General features: G+C 41.9%; 1 long non-coding RNA gene across 1 annotated transcript; it reads right to left on the bottom strand.

Annotated features, from left to right (window-relative positions):
• Positions 1–288: 288 nt before the first annotated feature.
• LOC119566972 lies at positions 289–13,794 on the bottom strand. The gene is made up of 2 exons (XR_005226587.2): positions 8,862–13,794; positions 289–5,771 (listed from the first exon to the last, which is right to left on the bottom strand). It is a non-coding gene; the product is annotated as an uncharacterized LOC119566972 (long non-coding RNA).
• Between the last annotated feature and the right edge of the window lie 10,219 nt (positions 13,795–24,013).

Here is a 24,013-nt window from a genome sequence, read left to right as displayed (position 1 = left end):
AAAACTGTGAAGAGCTCCAAATTTTGAAGACAGTTACTATATCTCTGTCAGGGTTTCCTAACCTACTCACTTATTTCAAACACCCTGACATTCAGACCTTTTGTAAGCTCAGCGTGTAAATGAAAGGCCAGTTCGAGGCAGTTGACAAGGAAATCAGGAGACAGAGTTAAATAAAGAATTCAAGCAAAGCGTTTTTTTTTTTAATAGAAAACACACAGTATTACATGTTTCAGAGTAACAGCCGTGTTAGTCTGTATTCGCAAAAAGAAAAGGAGTACTTGTGGCACCTTAGAGACTAACCAATTTATTTGAGCAAAAGCTTTTTATGTATTACATGAAGTTTAAATCCTTTCCCAGACACTTAGTTAAAGAGGTTTAGCTCTGGCATCTTTACTAATGACCGTGGATCATTTTATGAAGTTGATACATTGTTCCAAACCCTCACTGTTTCTATTCACAAAGGAGCCATTTGTCTTTAGAACCAATTATCTGAGACCACTAGTATTATTGACTGTTTTGGGGGGAAAGGAATGGCTTTTTGGTGACTGCTGTATTTGTATTTCCACCAGCATTAACAAACATCTTAAGATGGATTGTCTCTTGAATTCTGGGAGGGGAATAGGTACCTTCTCACCTTCCATCAGGTGATAAATCCAGCTTTTTAGGAAGGTTATAGGTGATCCTTAGTAGGACAGTTAGATACAGCACATAGATTTGTATTTATTTTAACTACAGAAGGAGGAGGTGGAATGCAGATTTTTTTGGTCTCCAAGATATCTCCATCATTATAGCAATGGTGGGGAAGTTGTACATTGTTGGTTTGAGTTCAGTGAATCTGATGAAGCTTTGGATGGACAGGAATAGATGTATCCCTACATCCCAACTGATTTAGGTGACCAGTCTTGCACCTTCGATGGAAATGGGGTAGGATTGGGGCCTCGATGCCTTTTGCTTTGCACTTGAGTTCGGTAAGAGTTGATGAAGACCCAGGATGAAATCTTGTCCCCATTAAAATCAATGGCAAAACTCCTATAATCTTTACTAGAGTCAGGATTTCACCCTATGACTATTAAAATCCAGTTAGTCGGCTGGTCTTGAGTGGATGTGGCAAATATTCAAATTAATTTAAATTAATTCAAGTGTAATTTGCTGCATTCTCAATATTAATAAAACCTCAATTGTAAAATGGGAGCATCTTAGGCCAATAAAATCCTAAAGCAAGTTCAGTTAATACAGGACAGATGTTTCTCCTCATTCTGTCTGCTAATATTTTACAATGATGGAATTTGTTCCTTCTTTTTAATTAAAGGAGGGCTAGTGCTTGTGGAAACGTGAATAAGATCTAGAGTTGGCAGAGGATCTTGAAGCACATTTTGAAATCAGTCTTTTTAATTTTCCCACTCAGTGCTCCTCAGAACCCTAAACCAACTTTGCTGTTTTTTTAATTAAATATAATGCACCCAGTTATCAGCTCAGTTGGAAGTCACTCAGCTTTGCATGCTCTGTGATTTGATTGCTTTATGGTGGGGTAGAACTCGGGCAATACAGGTTTGGGTTTTGGTTGGATTCGTTTCACCTGCTTGAGAGCAACTGGGAATAATTTTCTTTAAGTGTTACACTTTGTCATTTTACATCAGGCAGGACCATGAAACTTTCACTTAGTAACATCAGTGCAGTAAACGAAGCTAACATGCTCGGAACGATAAACAGTACACAGGAGCCAGTCCAGTGTTTCAGTTCTGTATGGTTTTAACTTCATGAAGGGCGGTTTAAAAAAAAAAAAAGGGGCAAGCATGGTGTTCAGTGAGCATCCTTAATAGGATTTATACGACTCTTCCCCATTGCAAGAGAATGCAGGTAGAAACTCTTTCCGCATTGTTCTGATAGTGATTGGGGGCGGGGCGGGGAGGGGCAAGTTCAAACAAGCTAAAATTTCTGCTAAGTTTCAATAACTTCATTTTTTGCATCTTTTATGCACCCTCTCCACTGGCAGCTGGCTTCAGGCAGGTTGGAAGGAATGAAAGAGCCTATTCACAATTCCCGCCCCCGGCGCAAGGAAGGCTGCCTCTGAGGGAAAGAGACAGATGGAGGATGTTTCTTTATGTGTGGTCACCTTTCTCATTATAGCACCAGGACTATGTTGCTGGTCTGAAAGAGAGGAGAGGCAGGCCTAGGAGAGTGAGGGAAGGGAAAGGGAGACTAATAAGAGTTATTAAGACAAATGCTGGAGCAAATAAATACCTCCTTCTCCCCGCCAGTGCAGAGGCGGTTGTGGTCAACTGGCAGGGAACAGATAAAGCCTTGGTTGGGTCATGATGGATAAGGGAAGTGCTTGAGGGATGAGGAGCGTGTGCTGCGGCGTGTGTCTACGTCTCTCCTAAAGCTGTAATGGGCTAGTTTGGGGAGGGAAGGGCCTGGAAGCTGGTTGGATGGACAGCCCCTTTTGGGATTGGGTATACCATTCAGTCTCTGCAGTTGAACCTCTGCTTCCCACTCCTGGCCGTGTGTGGTTGACTGAGTGGATCCCTGGGTATGCTAGGAATCTAGCCAGTTTGAGGGGGTGGAGAAGAGATTTCCCACCAGACAAGACTGGTTTATGTCCAGTTAGATTTGTTATCTCCCCTACAGCCTGCCAGGGCTGGCCAGTCAGTTTGGATAGTTAAAAGGAAAAGGACAAATACACTTTACACGCCCCCCACCCCCGAAATCCCTTTATCACAATTTGTTACCCATATCTAATGCAGACAGACTGAGCAAGAGGGGTCAGCCAGCTCCTGAGTAAACCTAGACATGGCACCCAGGAGGCTACTGAACCCAGCTCAGCTTGTTTTGAGGTGAGGTTTGTCTTAAATCTCGTACAGACTAAATCAGTTCTTATGGATACCTGCCCACCTACCTAAGAAGAGTACATAAGGGATTCCAACATGGGCTAAATCCCTGACAGAGGACTTGGGGGTTCTGGACTTAGTGTCACCTCCCCTCTCAGTTAAATTGAGTAGCCTTACTGCCCTGGACCCAAATAGCAGCCAGGTAGTTGAAGGGCTGAGGGAGAAAGGGGAGCTTTCACCCTAATCTTTTGAGATTAGTTTCAATTGTGGCCTGATATTTTGTCTTCTTCCTTGTCTGTCACATATTTCCTGAATGACCAGAGCAAAAGGAGATGCTGTGTAAGCAGGTAGATGACACAGGTGACTGATACAGCCCTGAGAGAAGGTGCCGTGATGTAGAAAGATTCATCCAGATGCCGCAGAACCTTAAGAGATGGCCACAGGGCATCTGCACAAGCAGCCCATGGACACACAATCCCTGCATCATTGAGGTAGGGACTAAGGACTTGATTTTCAGAAGTGCTGTGCAGACCCCACTCTAGCTGAAGTCAAGGGGCACCTCTGGTGCTCTGCACCTCTGAAAAATCTGGCTCAAGTTGCTGTCTCTCAATTTCATTTTAGAGCAGGAAGCCAAAGCAATGGGATGACGCACCAAGAGAAAGGTGCAGCAGAAAGCATGACGGAGATTTAAACTGGAACATCCAGAATTGTTTAATAAAGGTTGGCAGCTTGAGACAGATCTCATTCCTGAGACTGCCTGAAAGATTAAAGAGGTGGGTAGTGAAAACTCCCCCCGAGAGTTTGTGATGCTTGAGGGCTGTTTCCAAGGTGATCTAAACTTGAGAGGCTGGTGATAAGACTTGAGAAATAGACCTAGATAACAAAAAATGATCACTAGATGTATCTTTGAACGTACAAAGTGTTCTTACCCTTATTTTTATGGGGGAAGAGCAGCATCTGCTGTGTAATCCCCTGTGGTTCTTCTCCATACCTATTTTATGGGTTTGGGGATAAAGTTAAGAAGTTCAATTTATCCTTCTTCCTCACCTAGTGGCTGTTTTTATAAGGGTCAGCTTAAGGAGCGACAGTAGCAGTCTACTGCGACTGCCCTTGAAAAGTGCTCCTAAAACATCACAGCTCAAGGAGGTCACCCTTAACCAATGAAAAGAGAAGCTAGCCAATGACAGCATAATTCACTTTTAATTTCCCTCTGAAAAAATGACATTTTCTCTAGTTTCAATCGGTTTTCAGAGCTGCAGGAACCAGCTGCAATGGTGGTTATAGAAAATAAATGCCAGTGACGGACGATGCGTACATATGCCAACCTCCATGTATACCGCCAGTTTACCCACCTTTGCAAAGGTCTTTGAGATCCTCAGAGGAAAGGTGATATATTAAATGCAAATTATTATTATTGCTCCCACCCCCTCCCTTTTTTTTTAAAAAAGGAAAATAGTTTTCCATCCTTCTTTCCTCACTAATAAATATGGAACAGAAATAATTTAGCCACTTATTCAGAATGAGAAAATTAAATTAAGTGCAGTTTCATCCAGTTTCTAAGGGAAAAACTTTGGGTACTTTAATAGCTTTTAAATTAGCTCCATATGCATGAACTAACTGCTCAGTAAGTATATTTCTGGCTTTGAATTAGCTTGAATGTCCTGCAGGCTAATAAACTAATTTGATCAAATTATATTTTTAGATGCAAAAAATCTTTACATGCTATCTAAAGCACCTGAACTCAAAAGCTAGGTTAAGAGTTAAACTGAGTCACATTGGAAAAGCAGTGACTATGAGGTGATCTAATAAATTTCCAGAACTAGAAAAGGTGACAGCTCTAAAGGCTTGCATACATAAGGAATTAAAAAATAACTGGACATACAATTGTAATGGTATCCCATATGTTAAAATTTTATGAGCGACAGTTGAAAATTTTTGATCAAATCGTTTAATTTAAAAAAAAAAAGCATTTATTAAAAGCAAAATTTCACCAAACATCCTACAGGTTTTTTCGAATAACCTATTTTTTAATGGAACCTTAAAATGAAAAATTTTCATTTTCCAGATTTTCCTCCCCTCCCCAACCCATCCCCGCAGTGGCAAAATGGAAGATGGAGGAGAAGAGGGAGTAGAGGAAAAGAGGAAATAGAAAGGGTTGGGAGGGGGAACAAAACCCATAAATTTTTCAAAACAAAAAGATCGTAAACTTCAAATATATGAAAAAAACAGTTCCTCTTTGAAAACTGTGGTATGAAAACAAATTCAACATTTTTGGAATTTTTTTTTTTGCCAGCTCCAATTATTACCTTTTCAGGCACCATCTGGATTTTATGTTTGGTTTCCTAAGGAAAAGTTAATTCAAGGACAGAGGGGCCTGGCCCAGTACCTCAAACCTACTGTCTAGGTTTTGAGGCCAGTTAGAATAGATTTCCCTCGAATGCTTCTGTGTGCCATTGGGCAAATCACTTAATCTCTGTGCCTCTGTTTCCCCATCCACTCTTTGTTTAGATTGTAAAGGCTTTGGGGAGGAAACTGTGTCTGATGAAGCGTACCGCACCTAGCACAAAGGGGCTCTACGCTTACAGCTTTCAAGCTTTACTGAAATACAAATAATTGGCTAGAACAGCAGCACTCTTTCTTCTCACCTAACACCACAAAATGTAAGGATCAATCACATGACCAAAGCTCTTTCCCTGACAGAAAACCCGCCATCAACTGTCTCTCAGTCAACAAGTTTGGACACTCCTTCAAATGAAGACACAGCTTCACTTGAATGGTATTTGTAGCTCCCTCTTATTCTCACAAACATTCATAGGAGCTCATTTTTGTTCACAAAAGCATGTGGAAAGGATGTGTGATGAGCAGGTATAGCAGCGGAGGTTGGTATTTAGCATAAATGTTCTTTTTCACAAGGTTTGCCACACTGTAGCCTGCAGGGAATACCTATAGCACCAGGAGACAAACAGAGTATGATGGAATTTAAGAGACACCTAGACTTGTTTCTGGATGAAGAGGAGATTAAGGTATGAAATGAAAGCAGCAGATGAGATTAAAGTACATGGAAGGAAAGTGCAGACATAGTGAGTCAGATGCCTTTTCCCTAAAACTTCTCATCTCCTCCAATATTTTTTTTAAAAAACATTAACTAAAATCTACCCAGCTTTAAACCTCTTCAGATCTGTATTTGCTCCTCTCAATTGCTGTTTGCCTAATAGGCACATTTATCATTTTCGAAAAGCTAGAGATTTGCAATCTTCATAACATCTGTCTGTTTTACCCTGTCCAATTACCATGGAAATATGAAACACAACCCTGTGTTATTCACAGCAAGATGACATAGCTATTCTTCTGAAACCCAGATCGGATGTTAAATAGTTCAAATCATACACCCAACAAATCTGTGTTCCACCCATGGCCCAAGCTGCTGCACCCAGTTTGTCCAATTGAAAATAAAGCCCTAGCCAAGTTTTCGTTTTATTTGGGGTTACGTGTTTCACTGCAAGTATTACAGTTGTGCCTGGATCTTAGAGCTGGGTAGATCCCAGAAAAGTTTCCCCTAACATTCACTTGATTAATGAAAACATTTGCACTAGCAACCTGATTCTTAGTGTTAAACTTACCACTCAGGGAACAGAAACAGAGCTTCATGTCCAGTCAACACTGCATGAATTTCGTATCAAATAAATCATTCAGCTGAACTATTCACTCAGCTCTAGTACACAAGGGATTTTTCAGGTCTTGCTTTCAGGTTAATGTGTTACTTTGGAAATAGTGTGGTATTAAGGTGCAAAAGCCCAGGATTTTTAGCCTAAATGTGTGCAGAGTCAGTGGGTGAGCAACCCTAAAGGGTGTGTCTTCACAGCACAGTTATCTTGAGTCATAACTCCATCATTACCCCCAACTCAACTTCCATCCACACCCAAAAATCTCCAGCCCAAATGAAGAAGTGCTTTCAGCACAGGCTAGCTGACCTGTTGGGGCCAGGGGGGATGAGTCACTTGCTGCTCAAATGCTGTTGATTCTTGAGTTTGTAAAGCAGTGGGGAGGTAACAGCCAGAGTTACCACTAATCTGCAGTTAATTCAATCACTCTGCTAATCCAGTCACTCTGTGTTGCTAATCAAATCCCCCTGTGTAACTGCAGTGTGGTTGCTCCCACTTAAACTAAGCTAGCTCAAGTACAGTAACATGCTAATTTTTGTAATGTAGACAGGCCCTGAGAAGCACCAGACAACCTTCTGCTCTTCTTTCCCTCTCCCATACATCCACCTATCACTGAATCCTCTTTATTGTATTTCCCCCTCCCCACCTGGCATAAATAGCCGAGCCATAGACACACAGTATAACACCTGTATTTACTCCCAGTGTCAACATGCCTAGAGGCACTGCAAACAGCTGTCCTCTGACTTCACTCCTGACCTGGACAATTTCCTACTCTCAGGAGGAGTATGAGAAGAGCACAGAGAAATGAGGTGCCACCCACAAGCCAGAGCTATAGGTGCAAATAGCAAACTATCTGGTCCCTCAGTTTTGAAGCATTTGACTCTAACCTGTTCAAAATGCACAGAAACACATTGAAAAGATTTAGAGTGATGCCGCAGAACCTCATTTGTCTGGAATCCTCTTAGCCCCAGATCCCATGGTCTAGAATTGGCTTATGTCCATCTTATATGTGGAAGAACCCTGTGACTGCAGTGTCCATATACCCTAAATATTTGTGGCTATGGGGGAGCTCCACCCTCCTACTTATTCAGGCTATTGGGAGATTAGCAAGGAGGAACTGAATGAAAGGAGACTATTAGCTGTCAGCAGGGCAGAATCCCGGATTCCAGGGGGTCCTGCTGATGTGAAGTGAAGCTAGGTCTTATAAATTTGGGAATACGTGCGTATGTAACATAAACCACTACATTACCTAATCCCCTTGCTTGCAGGCTCAGCCGAGAGGCCGAAGATGGAATGGGTCAGGAGACTGAGCTAATCTCTTATGCATAGTGGAGACCCATTCAGGTTAAGGCTGAGTCAACATGGGCAAGCAGTGTGAGTCTGTCTTTCTTGGCAAGTAGGGGAAATTGTGGGAAGGCATTGGAGGACTATCAGCACTTGAATGACTTAGCCTGCACCCTCACTGCAAAATGGATGGGTTACCAGCCTCAGAGAAAGTGAAACCTGGTTTCAACACCTCTGGGTCAGTTCCCCTGGGCTGAAGGCACCACTTAACTCAAATGAGAGGTTTTTGTATGTAGACAGTGGTGTTGAGAGAGGACTAGGTTATGGGCAACACTCAAATAAGAGCCCAGGTTAACTCTGCAGTGAAGATCCTAATCAGGTATAGGCTAGGCATCTTTCCCCAGCACTAAATTCACACATTAATTCTGCAAACAAACCTTTCAGAATCCCTTTGAACACTTATTCATTGGAAATTTTGGTGCAAATAAAGGGGGGGGGGAAAATAAAAGATTTGGAGGAAGACCCAAATACCAGAGCTTAACCTCTGAAGATGCATCAGAAATCATCTACAAGAGAGAAGACAGGCACCTGCTGTATAGGGGATTCCACTGTTAGCATGGGTTGCACCTATTGCCTTCAGGCCGTGATGACAACGCTTTTCAGATAGCCATGATTCACAGCAGCCTCTAGTGGTGGCATTTGGTCACTGCAGCATTTTGATTGGGTTAATTCAGCATTTAGCAGAGCAAAACTTGGCCTTTTGGTTCCTAGGGGTTTGTGTATGAATAGGTTTGTTTGGATTCTTGTGAATTTCCATCCTCTAGAGTTCTCTTATCTCACATGTGAAACACAGAGGGGACAAAGGATGAAGAAGGACAGGGGTGACAGCTATAAGATCATGTGGTTACTGAGTTTGGGCATGCGCACACTTGAATGAGTGTGTGTATTTCAGTAGTGCCCAGAGGTCTCAATCAGGATCAGTTCAAGACCCCATTGTGCTAAGAATATACAATCTAAGATGACAAACGACATGAAAGGTGGGGGCAGAGGGATGCAGTCAAATTTATAAATATTTTAATACATATACCTTTGCTTTGTTGTTAAATAGACAAATTCAACTCTCCGCCTCTCAGCTCAGCCATCATTAACTGGACATTTGAAGGAGAAGAAGCCTGGAAGGTGATCGGTGCCTAAGGGACAACACAGGAGGCATGGAGACATTTCAGTGAGAATCTGACAACGGTGCAGACAAGAATGATATCACTGGTGAAGCCGAGAAGGTGTCAGGGAGTGGGGAATGTGGTATATGGAAAACTGTATTAAAATTGTATTGCTCTGACTTAAATGCTCAGGGATTTCTTGGTTCTGCTTGTAGGCTAGAGAGCTCTGTAGGGAAGATTGTGATAGTGCAAGCACGAGTCAGTTAGAAAGCAGCCAGCTTGTAGTAAAGTAGGGTGAGTTTCAGAGTAGCAGCTTCTTGGGGAGAGTTGTGCCTCTCTGTTTTAGTGAGCAGCCTGTGCTGTGTCTCTCTGTGGTTTTGGTTAGTTGTGTGTTCTCATTCTGGATTCGAAGAATAAAAGTAGCATTGCTTTGCACCCTTCCAGAAAGGGACAACAAAATAAGGCTACGTCTACACCACACAGCACTGGCAGCAGTGTGCGGTGTACATGTAGCTACATGCCACAGTGAAAAGCAGGCTGTGTCCACACTGCAGTGGGTAGCTGCCCATGTCAGTGAAAGGCTCTGGCGGAGGGGAGGCAATGCGGAAAGGTTGCAGCAGCTGCCTGAGTCTTTCCCTGCGGCAGGAAAGGGCTCCAGCAGCAGGGAGGTGGCAGAGCCTTTCCCCTGCTGTGGGAGTCTTTTCCTGTGGAGGGGAAGCAGTGTAGGTGGGGAGGCTTGGGTGAGTAAGTTCTAGCATACATCCCCAGACCCTTCAGGTGTGGTTTTACTCTACTTGCCTAAGCCACGCCTCACCAGCTACACTGCTATTTATGCCCATGCTAGGGGGGCTAGACAAGTACATACTCTACATGCCTCTGAAAGCAGTGTGCAGTGTAGACATCCCCTAACCGAAGGAGGGAGGGGCAGTGTTGTGAAGGGCACTGAAGCGTGTGCACGTGTATAACTCCTTTCCAAGTATTAATAAGGCCTGAAGCAAAGTTTGATATTTCTTTAAGAATTAAGGTTTTCCAAACTGGTCTTCCTCCCGAATGAGATCCCTGCTTGGTTTCAAATAACCTACTATTAAGCAGTAGCCTGTAAAATGGGAGCTATGGACAGCACCTACGTGGTTTCCCTTGAAGGCTGTAGTGATAACAAAGGGTTACTTTATCTTTCCCTTTGTTATAAGTTACATGACTGAAATAACTGCATTAAACCAGAAGACCAGCAATGATCCATTTTCTGGCTGGCATTTGCAGTCTCTGGCTCTAATAAGGGGCGTAATGTTCTCTCTGCTGTACTGATTGTGCAGATGCTCTGCAATGTCACGGTGATCTTAGTTATAATAAGTGTTTAGCAATTCATATTTAATGTAAATCTTTATTACTATTGTATTGGTGATATTCATGTGTGGGTACTGTTGTTATGTTGTTTATGCGTGTATCCTTGTTTCTTACCATTGACACTGATTAACTGCTCATCACAACGAAAAAATAAAATGAATGGGACGATTGGAAGACAGATTTTCAGCATGTTGGATGGAACATCATACCTGTAAGGTGCCTGCGCCATTTCCCGCGGGTTACAGGCAAGCTGAGGGCTCTGTCCGATGGCATGTTAAATCAAAGTCTGCCTAGTCAGCAGATGCTTCCAAAGCTGGATATGGTCCAAATGCACCGTGCACATCATTTTAAATTGCTTTTTCGTTTTTAAAAACAGATAGTACTACCCAGTCACACATCCAGCATCACTTCCAGAGATAGGAGGAGTCTGACAGTCTCCCCGTTCTCTCAGTACTCCTTATGAGTACCGTAGCCAATCTTAGGGGAGGCTGCCCAGTGCAGTCATGGAACTAAAAAAAGCCACAACCACCATTGGTTATGCCATTACCTCTGATTAACTGACTCTGAGACTAATGCAACATGTTACCAACTAGTGCGACTAGGTGGATTTAAATTAGTGATGGCAAAACCGCTGGAGGTTCAGTTTGGATAATCATCCAAAACATACTGCTTTGCCAGGAAGCGCATAAGCTCCCTCATCTCTTCTGAGTGCAATTCAAGCAAATCAAGATCAGCTGTCTCTGTGTGATATGCTCTAGCTCAGCCATGTGTTATGGGCTTGATGCAGGAACCACTTGGTAAAATTCTATGGTTGTGTTATGCAGGAGGTCAGACTAGATGATCATAAGGGTACCTTCTGGCCTTAAAAATCTACCAGTCTGTAAGTTCTTAATTGAACCATAAAGCCAGTCAGCTAGTCTGGGTCCTGGCCATACAGAAAATAGTTTTTCCCACCACCGCAGCTGAAATCTACTTGGGCACAAATATAACAGGCTCTAGCTGCGGGCATCTGAGTGCGGTAGCCAGGTGTTCTCCATGCACAGCCCTAGCTCTGGAATTAGCTCCATGCACTGATCTGAGAGAGCCTAATTGCTGGCTATTAGAGCGTGGGGCTCGGCCCATGTCTTTTCTCATACTTTCATCACGGAAAGGGAGGGTGCTGGTATTTATATTTTGGACGGAATGTTTCTCCTCATATTTTTGGGCTGACTAATAAAATAGTGTTTTGATTTTTTAAAAATTAAATGACATACATGTGAGCCAAGATTTGGTAACTGGGTGCATTTTATAAGATAAGTAAAACATTTTCTGATTTTGGTCACAACATTAAACTAAACCACTAATATATGAATAAAATACTCCACTTCCTCTTATGGATTCCTTAAGACCTAATTCTCCAACCATCAACTGGCTAAAATCCAGTGGTTTATCTCCTCCCACATCCACAGAAATCCTAACTGGGTTCTTGTCTATTTCAGACTTCCTCCTAATACTCAAAAACCTCACTCCACTGTTCCCATCTTTGTCTATTTTCCAGCTCACTTCCTATCAATACATTTCGAGGAGGAAGGACAGGGGGTAAACATGAGAGAGGGAGAAGAACTATTTAAGCAAAAGGATAATGCTGGCACAAGCACAAAGAGAAATAAACTGGCCATGAATGAACTGAGGCTGGAAATTAGAAGGTTTCTAAGCATCAGAGGAGTGGGGGCAAATAACTTAACTAGTTTTAGATGGAACTTGACAAATGCATGAACTGTAATATGCCTGTGATAGCAGGGGACTGGAGTTGATGACCCAGGAGCTCCCTTCCAGTCCTATGTCCATGTGCTTGACATATATCACTCACTTCTCTTGGCAAGAAAAATTGTGGTTTCATAGAAATTTTGAGAGCCCATAATCCAACAAAGAACTCAAACACATACATAATATTAAATAGGTGAGTAGTCTAATTGAAATCAATGGGACTGCTCAGGTGCTAAAGTTATGCATGTGCTTAAATGCTTTCCTGGAGCTGGGCCACAATTAGTAGAGTGAGCCTGAACCAGATGCTTTGATCTGAACCTCAGTCCCTCCAAACTTGGAGAAGTTTGGATCAAGGCTAATCTGTGGTTTTCGGTGGGGGTAAACGATGTAAGAATTGCAATCCCCGACCAGATAAGGATACTTTTCCATCTTGTTTTTATTACTGTGTTCTCCTGGGTGCAGATCATCTCCTCTCCTGCCTGATGTTAACAATCTGGGTTGCTTCTGGGCTACTTCCAACACTTGCTTGGTATTGGGCCAGACTGTTACTTCACTTGCTGCATTATATGAGGATTTTGTTCAGTCCATTCCACTCTGGTGAGATATAGTTTGTGATAAGGCAAGTGTACTCCTCAGACACAATTGTTGAAAGTGACAGATGTAAACTCTAGTAAGGTCTGCATAGAGAAATTCTTCTGGATCATTCTGACCCCTCCCACAACATCAAAAGGCTGAAATGAAAACCTCTTTAATATGAGCAAAATAAAGAGGACCTGAACCTGGAGTCGTTATTCAGGCAGAACTCAATAGAACAAGACTGCCACTTGAGTGTAACTCTGGCACTAGAATTCACTCATGGGAAAAAAAACCCTTCCCACTAGTTCTGGCTGGACTGCACTAACCTATTCCATTGTGGAAGTTCCAGATACATTTTTAGCTCATTCTCACAGTTTCAGTTGGTCATGTAGGTTTTAGAACCGAACAACAAATCTAGTGTTGCCTACGGCTTCTAGTTCTGCAGCTGAAACCCCCAAAAACCAGGGCAAATCAAAGCCCAACTGAAGGATTCTAATGAAGTCTACTGGAATTTTCACTTGGGAGTTCAGGCAGGGTCTGCAAACTCCAGTGCTTGGTGTTGTCTGCCATTCGGTGGCTCAGCTGTAGGGTGGACTTCACACCCACAACATTTTGGCACCTGAGGCAGGGAGCTCAAATGATGCCCCCATGTCGCCTTGCTTGAGCCAAAACTTTGAAACTCTGGGACCACAGTCTGGCCCCTGAGGCGGCCTGGTGGACTTGTCTAATTAGGAATGATCTCCCCTATATCTAGTCATTATACTCTGTATGTGTGACATCTGCCATCTTGGCTGACATATCAGTAACTGAACAAGGAATCTCCAAAGATAAAAGCATTGGCTTCTACAGCTTGATCTAAAGAACTAGGGCTGTAACAGTTTTGTATTCTCTGAAGATCAAACACAGAGGGGACCTGTAACACACATGCACCGGTGGATTACACATAACCTGTGCATTGCTGAAACTAACTGGAGCTCTCGCTCTCTAGTCATCAGCATTTCTAGGTGAGCTATGAGAGTGTCTCGCTCAAGACAGTTCTGCAGTATGCAAACTACAACTATTCAATTCAATTAGGTTCAATTAGCAGAGTTTGCAAACTCAGCCAACAGTTTGAACTCAGTGAGCCTTGTGGATATTAAAACAACAAGGAGTCCTTGTGGCACCTTAGAGACTAACAAATTTATCTGGGCATAAGCTTTCATGTGCTAGAACCCACTTCATCAGATGCATGGAGTGGAAAATATAGTAGCAGATATAAATATCTTTTCATGTGCTGTGTATTTATACCTGCTACTGTATTTTCCACTCCATGCATCTGATGAAGTGGGTTCTAGCCCACAAAAGCTTATGCCCAAATAAATTTGTTAGCCTCTAAGGTGCCACAAGGACTCCTCGTCATTTTTGCTGATAGACTAACACGGCTACTACTCTGAACCTTGTGGATATTAGTACCTCTGTTGCTGAATATGGGGTGATGTTTATTTGGCAAGGTTTTTACAGTTCTTCTGCATGGCTAGAAAGGGTGCACATGTTAAATGCAGTGCTTAGGTTCAAATTCATTTATACCACCAGGTATAAGTACCAGGATTACTCCAGTCCTGTCCTTGTGCTGATGTTTAAACATATTTCAGAGGTGATTTGCTGTAAGTCATCCATCTCTCACATCCAAAAAGTTTGCTCAGTGGAGGCTGGGCGCACCCTGAATACAAACACCCTAAAACTTTGGGAAAAATTAGACCCAGATTCAGATTTTAGATCTTGACCTATCCATCGTGTTTTTGTATAGAGATCTGGATAGTATTCTGTCCTTTCAATAACATTCAGTCCAGCCTAAAAGTCCATGTGTTCTACTTTATTGACATTACACAACCAAGAACTGAGAGATGATTCATGCTAATTGAGTAGTCTGATGACGGACCTGTTTAAATGGATAGGGTGGATCTTCCTTTGTCATCACAATGAAGGTAACTGGCAAGACACTGGAGAGACGCCTGCATTGCAGCTGGTCAAATGCACACCCATCTGTCAAACATTCTCAAGGGACTTTCAGAACCAGCACTGATATTTCTAATAGCGCCACCCTTCCATGAACAGAATGCTGTAACCACGTATCAGAATCTGGCTAATCTGCAGTGAGCCCTTGTGGATTACTGCATTGTTTTTAATTGCAAGCAAACCACATACTACAGGGGAAAAAGGACATTTAATCACAAAATAGACCTTTTTCATTTAGTTTGACAAATGTCATCTAGTTGGTAATTTTTATAATTTCACAGTGTCGCATACTAGTACATATACTGGGTTTTCATCTGACTTTTGAGATATATGCAATCTAACTACAGGATTGTCCCTGCCATTAAACTTTTGTTGAGTAATAGATTTACCCTGTGACTGGAACACAACATTCATATCCAGCCCCTTTCTACTGGGAAATGGGATGAGATTTCAGGGAGAATTAATCATTTTTAGATTAGCAAAGAGGGAATTATTGAGGTTTACTGGTAAAAGTATTAATGTATGGGAAACTTTTGGACATATAATAAACACCAGTCTTTGGCATGTTATTTTATTTTCAGGCCTATTTAAAATCATAGGGACTTTGGCCCAGATTTTTAAAGGTATTTTGGCATTGCTGTGCTCGGCATTGCAATACCTAAGCCTCATGGTCAAAAGTGATTTAGACACTTTGGCACTCAATGAGATTTAGGCTCCTAAGTTCCTAAATCACTTTTGAAAATGAGACTCAGGTGTTTCAACCCTGAATGTAGCAATGCCTAAATATCTTTGAAAATCTGGGCCTTTGATCTTAATTACTAGTGACTAGCAAACTGGTTCAAATATAGTGAGAACTGACCTAAGCTAAACACCCAAAACAGGATGCTGGGAGATTCAAAAAAGTTAGGTTAATTCTTAAAAAAAAAAAAAAAGTCCCAAAATGCTGCAGAAGAAAAGCTGTCGGTATTACCTGACAGATCAGAAGCAGGAAGTACTGGAAACCTCATAAGACAATCTAATGAAAGCAGATTTCCAGCTCAACTGTGCAGACTCAGAAGGTTTAAACAGTCAAAATAAACTTAGTTGAACCACAATTCTGAACGTTTGCAGCTTGCTCAGTTTTCACGTTCATAAAATGATGGCATTTCAATTCTTTTCATAGTTATTTAACTTGCTGTAGCTGAAAGCACTCAACCACCTGTAAAAGCAGGAAAGGTAGGAGAGGGCTCAGACTTCCAGTATGCACAATAACCATGTCCTAGTGCAGCTCTGACCCAGGCAGAAGCATAACTGGCTCCTGTTCACAATGGCCAAACGATGTCAGACCCAAGTTTGCCAACTGTGAGCACCTCTAATGGCCATTTGAAAGCCAGCATATAGAAAGCCGGACGAGACACCAGTCCTTTCATTTTCTTGGCTGATGTGAAAGATAAAATGGGGAAGTAGATTCAATCCTCAATCCTATCAATGCACAACATTCTTGGAGTTGTTTCAAGTCCTGTAACTTGAGCTCTATAATACAATCAATCAGCCCTAGCCTCTGAGCAACACAAAGTCTAGGAGACAACTTGACTTTTATCCATGTAAGTTATATCAGTGCTCTACTGCAGAACTTCCCTGCGGCATCTTTCAACCATTGTTAGAATTAAGGAGCTACAGTACTAACTCCCAGGAGTTAGGCTGCCCAGCTAGTTAGCACAACAAATGTCCAGCTGTTGCACCAAACAAGCTGATTTTTCAGGGCTTCTGCGTCCTAGCGCTTACGTCCCATACAGTTTTGTCATATCTGAGCTCTAATTGCTTGTAAATAAAATTCTTGATAGCTCTCTCCAGATCTCAGCACGCACACAGGTGGCATTGGAGAAAGTGAGTATTATTTCAATAAACGGGGTCCAGACACAGTGCTTTGGCAAGTAGGTAGTTACTGGAGGGGATAATGCCTCAGACCCTCCTGTTCTGTCTGTGGCATGCAATAATTTAGTCTCTTCCAGGCTGTAATACTATGGGCTAATTCTGGTTGTGGGCTTGGGGTAAGGGTAGTTGGGTGGTGCTTAGAGGCTTGTGATATGCAGGAGGTCAGACTAGATGGTCCGGTGGTCGCTTCTGGCCTTAAACTCTTACCCTCTCTCTTCAGTAACAAAATAGAGATGCTGTGGGTGGAAACTGACATAAGCCATTCATTTCCCCCATATGTCAAGGGCCAAAGGAAAGATAGGTTAGATTACCCTAAGTTCATTTAAGAACATCTGAAATATTTTTCAGAGTATGCTGGAACACACAGTGTTAGTGATAACCCTAGCTGTGAAAAAGATATCCACACACCTTTATCAGAGCTGACGTATTTCTAAAGACATCAATATACAAAGTATTTCCACTCAAAGCACCTTGGAATAGATGCATTATGGAGACACAAGTTAATTTTGCTGAGCGCTTTAAGACACTTACATGTACCTTTCAAATAATGCTGGCTCTCTTTCATCTTAACTATTTTTCCACAAGGAAAAAGAGTCACCTTATTGCTAAGCCTATCTGGCTACTTGCCAAAGAGTTTACAGTGCTTGTATTCATTTCCATCTTGCATGGGGCAAGGGAGGAGGAGTTCCTTATGTTTAATCTGCCAACTGGTGGCTAGACACTACAGCAGACTCAACCAATTAGCAGAATACTTCTATCTGCCCCACTAGATTTGCTGTGTGCGCATCCTATGCACTATCACAGCTCAAACTGGAACTCTGCTGATCTACGCAGAGCCAGTTTTTCACATGGGCGAAAAAAGACTATTCCCCTTCAGCAGAGTTACTAGAAGCTGCACGTAAAAGCCGCAGTCTCTCATGCTGATCTATAATCTTTTTGTTCAGACTTGCTATCTTGCCTCATCATGAGGCTCTGTGGGTTCTGCTTACTCAGCGCTAGCTGTATCCTTCCTAAGGCAGGATCACTTCTTATATATATATGCAAGCCAGGACTTGCTCTTTCAGCAACATTGGATGGGAAACCTCTTGGTGGAAGGAAATGGTGACATGTAGGAACATCAGAGCTAAAAAAAGGAAAACTCAGAGGCCCTACAGAGAAATGACCTGAGTTTTTTCTTTCCCTGTTTAAAGGATGGCTGGCTGGGTCTTTGGGAAGCCTGTAAAAAACAAAATGAAGTGAATATATGCTACCACCTGCTGGCCAGTTTTGGAAAGAGACGTCTCCCTAGGACACTTGCTCTGAATGCCTTTTGCACAGAGATACTACCTAGAATTCAAACAAGAAGTTATGGACAAAATGATTATACCATTCCATAGGAAACTCCCCCACTACATTAAGAGAATGCTAAGGCTGTACAGCTACAAATTCAAGAGACAGGAAATGTCAGAGTTAGGTTTCAGAGTAGCAGCCGTGTTAGTCTGTATTCGCAAAAAGAAAAGGAGTACTTGTGGCACCTTAGAGACTAACAAATTTATTTGAGCATAAGCTTTCGTGAGCTGCAGCTCACTTCATCGGATGCATTCAGTGGGACTGCTAGAGTGTTTTTTTAATAATTGAGCTTAAGCCACAGAAAGTCCCTAGCATGGAGCCACTTACTCCAGAGCATGGAGCAAAGTATATAGATTGCAGACAAACTGAAATGGGGAAAGGAATTAGTACCTGGCAACAACTGCCTCTGAACAAGGCTACATACAGTGCATTGTCCTGTGTACACTGGCATAATATCGAAGGGCTGCTGCTATTTTAGACTGGCAGTCATTACAGTGAATGGTAGCAGAAAATCCATTGTTGTACAAGGCACTTAGTATCCACACATTCCTACACCTTTCCTCACACCAGTCCAGAGCCTTGGCACTGACTAAATTAATCATGCAAGATGGATAAGGACAGCTGAACCTACTAGAGCTGGATGGGAAACGGATTTGAAAAACCCTCCCGTTCCACACTAGGACAAAACAGAGACTTTTTGAAAATGTTCATTAAAAATGAGGGGGAGAGAGACAGAAAAGCCAGGCCAGAAAAGCCAATAGCCCAGTGGTCAGGGATGTAGGAGGCCCTGTTCAACTCCCTGCTCTGGCTGAGTCAGAGCAGCGACTTGAACCTAGGTCTCCCCGTTCCCACCTAACCACCTGGGTATGCTGTAGTGGGACTCTCTCCATGTCTCCTGGTAGAGCTGTTTCACTTTGTATAAATAATGACATATCCATTAGGCCAGCGAGATGGACTGAGTAGGGCACTAAGGTGGGATGTGGGAAACCCAAGTTCAAGTCCTTGTGTCTCCCACATTCCACCGAGTGCCCAAACCACTGGGCTAGTCAGTCTCTAGCCTAAATAATATTTAATTATATCTATAAAGTGGACCAGCTCCAACAGGAGAGAGAGAGACTGACTCATTTCATATCTTGGTGGTTAGTGAACTGGGTGGAGCAGGGACTTGAACCTTATCCCCAATGAGCATCCTTACTACGGGGCTATTTCCTCCCCACACTTGTACTTGTTGACACCACTTTTGTCAAAACCACCCCTTTCACATGAAAAGCTTTGGTTTCCATGAATTACCATTTTCCAATGGAAACCCACTGTTGAAAAATTCCCAGTCAGCTGCAGACCATACTCCTCAAACATAGCACTGTGCATCTGCATCTCCTTCATGGCTGTGGTGAATGGGTGTTCAGTGCCCAGCACAATGCAGTCCCAACCCTTACTGGGGCCACAGAGCACTCTCATAACAAATATGATATAATAAACTGGAAAGTGGTGGATTCAGTCTGTGCACTTGGTCAATATATAAAAGAGTATTCTAGGTGAGATGATAGCAGTTCCTCACATTTCTTTGGCTATAATCCTGGCAATCAGGCAATTAAGTGAATTGTCCTAGCTTCAACTTTTGTAACCATGCATTTCCTGCACATGCAGTTATTGTATGAACATAACAAGAGAAAACCGAATGGTAAATCTGTAGACAGCTGATAATCCCAATATAGCTTGGTCCCTAAGCCATATTTAAGTCTGGCATCCTAGCTAAATATTAGACTCTTGTACATAAAAGGGCATAGGTTCAAAATATTCCAAATCTGTTTATCTCCCACTAGGTGTCTGTCCATAAGTGCCCTCCCTTCATCCTGAGAGATTCAACACTCCCATGTCTTATTCAGGCACTGTTTTTTTTATAAAGGTTAAGCCAGCCAGCCAGCGATCAGAAATCATGCCATGTAACATAGCATGAATAGCAAATTCCAAATACCAGCTACTCAAAGCAGTACTAGCTGTGAGCAGTTCCTGAACAACCCCATAAGCTCAATTATGTTCATAAAAGTCAGTTGCTGTTGAACAGTTATGAATAATTAGGAGATTGGGAAAGCCTTGATCTGTTCCTGGGCAATCTGTAAAGAGAAAATATGGCCAAATCCAAATAGTAAATTATTCACATCGAACAGTTTGATCAGTTCCAATAATAGATTTGATTTCAGCATGGGATGGACTTTTTGTTTAGAACGAATAACTCCCTTGCTTTCCCCAAGCCTGCTCACAGTCTACATTGAAACTGAACTTCCACCACCTTTATTTTTTCAGTCTGTTTGGAAATGAATCGATTTATTTTTAAATGCACATGTGAAAATTTGTCTCAGTTTAGCCTGATAAAATCTTTCATGTAGCCAAGGTACTGCTGCAGTGACTACTGACATGTAGGAAAACCCCTCCCCCCCAACATTCATGTAAACAAGCCAACAAAAAAGGTCACAAATGCCCACAGAAAAGCAAAAAAGGATACAAACATAGTCACATCAAATAGCAATTCAGATTTCACAAATATGTTCTCTTTAATCATGATAGGTATCTTCCGCCTTTTCAGCCACCTTTACCTACTATAATGAAAAGAGCAAAGCAACCTACACTGAAGTACAAATGAACAGCATGTGCAGATCCTCTTTTTAAAAATAGCTTAAAAACATGACATTGAGATTCTACAAAGCACTCCACACCTATCTGTAGAATTAACGCAGTAAGAGGATGCCTGTTCAGTGCACTCATAGCTTGAACTCTTACTCCTTGCTATTCTCAATCTGTCACATTCAACAATCACAAGCAAAAATAACTCCCCCTGCCAGCTGTCTCCATGCTGCACTCATTGAGCACTTGCCAGCTCACCAGGAGCATGACTTAAATTGTAAGTCAGAAGAAGAAATACTCTTTGCAATATATGCATTAGTGTGAAGTTGTTAGAATAGTTGTTAATTCCTTTAGATTAATTCTTCACCTACTTTTTTTTTTTTTATTTTGTAACCCAAGAATACAGGACACTCGGACAAAGGTCATGTCTACACTACAAAATTATGTCAACCTAACTTACACAGGCATACAGCCACTGCAGTTATTAAAGCGTGCATGTGTGTGCACACTTGGCCCTTTGTGTTGGTGGTGTGCATCCTAACCGTGAGCGATTGTATCAATTGTATTGTCAGTGTGGGGCACTGTGGGACAGTTCTTGAAGGCCATTAACAGTTGACATAAGCAACCGACTGTCTACACTGAGTCAGTGCGTCAACCTAATTATATCATCTGTCTGTGCCGCTCAGGAAGGTGGTGTTACTAAATAAGTGTAGACAGGCACACCAGCGGGAGCCAAATTTAAGTGAAGATATTTCCACAGCTAGGTTGACGCAAGGCAGCTTACGTTGACCTAACTGCGTAGAGTAGATCAGGCCAAAAGAAACAAAGACCTTCCCACAGCAGATCAGACTACTGGTTCTGGCCTCTAGTGGTGATAAGTGCTTGGTATTTCAGAAGCCAAAAAAACCTGAATGCATTGAGACAATTATGTATTCCTGTAAATGTGCAATAAAATTTTTTCCTGACTCCTGTAGCAATCAACCTCCCTGAAGCATGACATTAATTTGATTTTTAAGCAAGCATAGTCACTAAAATTATTGGTCATAAAGTTATGCAGTCTTTTAAAGTTCTGCTACAATAACTGATGCTATGCGCTTCTGCAGCAATAAATACCCTTACCTGTCCCCTATTCGTCCTACCTCAACCACTCAACCTTTCACACTAAGCCCCTTCCAGCTTTGTACTTTCATCTGAAACACGTCAACTATGCTGCACTTCAGAAGGGTAACTTCCAGGAGGCATCTAGACACTGGTGGTCTAAAGAATTCTTACTGGCATCATGGAAATGAGGGCAGGACCTCAGGCAGAAGAAAAGGAAAAGAAGACAAGGAAACAGTGTAACAGGTGGAAGGATTGATCTCTGGGGGAAGGCTGAGAAAGCAATTTGAGAAATCCAGTGTAAGGGCAAATGGGATCTCAAGATGAGGAACTCATCTGGGCAGTAGGGAAGTATCTCAATGTGACCTTTGTCCGGCTTGTCCTCGTCCTTTCCTCCACGAATGCAAGTTGACACCACACCATTCTATTTTGTTGTGAGCATGTTCTTTCCATTTCTAGCCAAAGAGTTTTGTCATGGGATCGGCCCAGTGCGTTTTTGGTCTGCACAGCAGTTGCTTGTGGTCTCTGGGGATCCAGTCACTGACGATAGACAAGTGTGTGCCAAAGTATGATGTTGCCCTCCCTGGTCTCCCAGGAAAGGCTAATGTCAAATCAGAGAAAGAGAGAAGGAAAAGTTTGGGCAAAGCAAATATCTGAACTTAACTATCAACTACAAAACACTCAGATTTGATAAGTTATCCCCCCCAAAATCCCATAAAACAAAACAAAAAATCCAAAACCCACACACAACACAACTCAGCAACAAAGAGTACGCTGCCTATAGGCTCTATCTACACTGCAGGTGAAAGTGTGATTGTATCACAGGTAGGTATTCCTGTGCTAGCTTTAATCTAACTAGTACAGGTAATAATAGAAGTGTAGATATAGCTACATGGCCTAACAACCCAAGTATGTATCCAGGCTCCCTAGGTTTGTACTTGGGCAGCTAGCCTGTGCTGAAGCCCATACCGACACATCTACACGGCTATTGTTATTTGTGCTAGCTAGATTAAAGCTAATAAAGGATGTCTACCCATTCTACAATTACATCTTCACTTAGAGTATAGACATATCTTTAGTGTTCTAAAGATTATAGTACACTTTCTAAATATTATTTTCTCACCACTTATGACTATTTGTGCCCCAACATCCCATTTGATAATGATATTGTATATATAAAACTCAACGAGCTAGCACTAAGCAAAATTTAATACATTTTGAAAGTGCCATTTCTAATGTGTAATAGGTACTAACAGTGCTACAGAAACTCTATACACAAATAATTGTGGCCTTATGCACCATACTGATTTGTTGAATCTCCATAAAATTAATTGTAAAAAGAAATAAAAGGAAGCTATAGAGATTAACTACAAAAGAAGACAAAAAGGCTCATTTGGTGTAACAGATCTTTGTGCAAACAGATTTTATTTTTAGTCACAAGATTAAACTTGAGTGATGAAGTTACAAAAAGCAGTCAGAATATATAATTAATTCTAAATGTTGCATAATGTATAAGGGGTCAAGTCATACTAGTGTAAACTAAGTTCAGAGTCCTCCATAACATAACAAATGGACCCCACTTTCAGGAAGAGCTTACCACATCCTCTTATGACATAGATGGCCTGTCCAAAGACACATGATTTGCATATAGATTATACATAACATACGCACAAATCAATTGACTCACCACTGAAACAAGATAAGGAGGACTTGTGGCACCTTAGAGACTAACAAATTTATTTGATCATAAGCTTTCGTGAGCTACAATAAATTTGTTAGTCTCTAAGGTGCCACAAGTACTCCTTTTCTTTTGAGGATACAGACTAACACGGCTGCTACTCTGAAACCACTGAAACAGTTGCAAATTGGGTGGAATGTGATAACTGTACCCACACACAGTAATATAACAGCAGCTGAGGACAGTGAAAAATATTGAAATGCAGGGGGAATTTAAGTAGCTAGAATCTACCTTGACTTGAATGGAAACAGGATCTGGCCCCAATTTATAACTTATGCAGGACACCTGGGTTGACATACTTCTGTTTCCTCAAAGAGAGCATCTCTAGCAGCACACCATTACAGTGTTACGCTGGAGCAGTTGTTCAGTGCTCACTGAAGAAAAAGGACCACCTTCTAAATCACCACCATCTTTTCCTCTAGCTCCACACAGGTCTTTTATCCAAGTCCCGACCTGACCCAACCCTGCTTAGCTTACAATATCTAATGAGATCATAGCCTGCAACAAGTTAACAAGTTTGAGTTAGATTATAGTCCCAAGCACTTTAGGTTTATGAGGAGAATGCTATAACAGTTTAAGCGTCTCAATTAAATTAAGAGTTAGAAAAGCTTTTATGAAAGAGAATTATTGGGTGGAGGGGACAAAGGTGTTAGATCAAAATGTCGTGGGGGCATATTTTTAGAGAGCAAAATCATGTTTTGTTTTGTTTCTTTCACC

This window comes from Chelonia mydas, chromosome 8, assembly GCF_015237465.2.
Source record: "Chelonia mydas isolate rCheMyd1 chromosome 8, rCheMyd1.pri.v2, whole genome shotgun sequence".
Lineage (NCBI taxonomy): Eukaryota > Metazoa > Chordata > Testudines > Cheloniidae > Chelonia > Chelonia mydas.
This window is presented reverse-complemented; position numbering and strand designations above follow the sequence as displayed.